Source organism: Penaeus chinensis, unplaced genomic scaffold (genome assembly GCF_019202785.1).
Source record: "Penaeus chinensis breed Huanghai No. 1 unplaced genomic scaffold, ASM1920278v2 CTG_5239, whole genome shotgun sequence".
NCBI lineage: Eukaryota > Metazoa > Arthropoda > Malacostraca > Decapoda > Penaeidae > Penaeus > Penaeus chinensis.
In genome coordinates this window covers 1-2,500 of record NW_025918332.1, presented here as the reverse complement: position 1 = coordinate 2,500, position 2,500 = coordinate 1, and the positions used below count along the sequence as shown (strand labels likewise).

Genomic DNA, 2,500 nt, shown 5'->3' with positions numbered 1-2,500 from the left:
TGGCTTCTTTCTTTTCTCTTTATCTATCGGTTTATCTGTCTCTCTGTCTCTTTCTCTCTCTCTCTTTGTCATTATCTTTCTCTCTCTTTCTTTGTCATTATCTTTCTCTCTCTTTCTTTGTCATTATCTTTCTCTCTCTTTCTCTAGTTTTGGAGTTAGAGAAAGAGAGGAGATGAGGGAGAAAGAAGAGGGAAGGGAAGGAAAGGAGAGATAGGCATAGAAAGTGAGAAAAGGTGATAATAGATGTAAAGAAATAATAGATGCAATGATATAAATTAAGAAAAAGATACTTAAAAAAAAAGAAATTGAGAAGTAAAGTTCTTTAGTCAATTATATATATATATTTTTTTCAAATTGTTTGAGAGAGAGACAGAAAAAGAGAAAATGCAGGAGAGAATAATAATAATACAATGTTACCAAGGTTTCTTTTTAAATTATGTTTATTAAGAAGTAAACTTTTGCAGACAAGTCCACTCATAGGTAATCAAGTAGTTAATTATTCAAATAACTAAGTGTTGTTCTTTATCATTTGGTTTACTTTCCACGATTTCATGATCTAAGTCACTCACTTTTCAATGACCCTTTGCTCTCCTGTGCGATCTGTCGAGGCAAAAGCAGCCAATGCTAACTTCTGACTGATTTCTTTTCCACAACAGGTATAACGAAGGAATCATCTGGAGGTGAGTTTCCTCTTGGCTGTTCTCATGAAACCAGGGAAGTGAGTCTGGTGCCTCGGACGGGGTTGTGGGCGGACTCATTTGCAAAAAATCACTTTAATTTGTGTGAAAATAGTGAAAATGTATAAATATAGGCCTATTTCTTCTTGCTTTATTTATAGGGTTTTAGAATTTAATTTTGTCTTCATCCCCAGATTTTTTTCTGAATTTTCTACCTTTGTTGAGTGCATATTCCAATATTTCTTTAGTTGTCAGTTGTTTTATTGACGTATCATTTTGTTTTTTTCTCATACCTTTTTTGCATTCTGTTCCTTTTTACTCATTTATTTACTGGCACTCTCTGGTAATCCAATGCCGCCTGGGAAAATGAACAAAAAATGGGGAAAAGGCTGTGCCTATTTTCTATATTTTTTGTGAAATGCCTGCCCATAGATAGCCACAAAGGAGTCAATTAGCAGACCTTGTGAGGAAATCTGATTTGAAATGGCGCATTTTTTACTAGTGCTATGAACAATTGATCGATGTCGATGGTGTTATTTTTATCATAAACATTATAATTATTATAATGTTTTTTAACATTAGTAACAGCAAAATAAGATAACATAAAATATTTCATAAATCAAGGAAAAGGGTGAACGGGCGAGACAGACAGTACTCGTAACTGGCTCATTGGTGACTTAGTACAAGAGAAGCCATCTATGTTTAAAAACAATCAAACAAGTACTCACAGTGGGCATAGCACATGTGTACATGTCATACCCGTTGGCATTGGGTTAATGCTTGTAGTATAATAATTGATCACTTCATTTTGTAGTGTTTTTAATTTCTTTATTTCAGGATTATTACTCCCTAGGCATTGCTATTTTTATCATTGTTTTTTTTTTTCTATTTGCAACCCAACTATCTATTTTCTGCTTCTGTTTTTGGTACTGGTTTTATCTCCTTATTTGTGAAATATGATTTTACTTTTGGATAAGTTTATTTTAAAATCCTATATATCAATCAATTCGGAGAGGCAGAGTTTTGCAGATAAGTCCACTTATAGGTATTCAAAGTAGTTAATTATTTAAATAACTAAATGTTGTTCTTTATCATTTGGTTTACTTTCCATGATTTCATTATTTAAGTCACTCATTTTTCACTGACCCTTTGCTCTCCTGTGTGATCTTTCGAGGCAAAAGCAGCAAATGCTAACTTCTGAATGATTTCTTTTCCACAACAGGCGGGACGAAGAAGACATCTGGAGGTGAGTTTCCTCTTGGCTGTTCTCATGAAACCAGGGAAGTGAGTCTGGTGCCTCGGGCGGGGTTGTGGGTGTACTCCTCTGCAATTCAGGGAAGAACTTGCATGAAATCATTTTTTTCATAACTTTTTCACCTCAGAAAAAAAAAGATGGAATTGCGTTATTTACTGGTGTAAAAATAATTATTCATGCTTTTTTTCTCTGTGAATGTTAACTTCGTAAAATTCACATTAATTTGTGTGAAAAGATTGAAAATATAAGTACAATTATTAACAAACATAAAACTAATGGTCATCAGTTTATTCAATGTAGGCCTATTTCCTTCTTCATTTATAGGGTTTTAGAATTTAATTTTGCCTTTATCCCCTGGATTCCTCTTTGATTTTCTACCTTTGTTGAGTGCATATTCCAATATTTCTGTAGTTGTCAGTTGTTTTATTGGTATATTTTATTTTTTAAGTATCTCTTTTACTTTCTGTTAATATTTATTTATTCCTTTATTTATTCAAGCTGTCCGTTAATACTTAAAGTATAATGATTTCTTTATTTCAGGATTATTAGCCACCCCATGAGTTGGCAA

General features: G+C 32.8%; 1 protein-coding gene across 1 annotated transcript in view; it reads left to right on the top strand.

Moving 5' to 3' along the window:
• The window catches only part of LOC125024809, a 22,995-nt gene extending 22,981 nt beyond the window's left edge, over positions 1-14 (top strand). Inside the window, exon 4 of the mRNA XM_047612575.1 lies at positions 1-14. This exon is cut by the window's left edge and continues 192 nt beyond it. The gene's annotated coding sequence lies outside the window, so the exon portion shown is untranslated.
• The last annotated feature ends 2,486 nt before the right edge of the window (positions 15-2,500 follow it).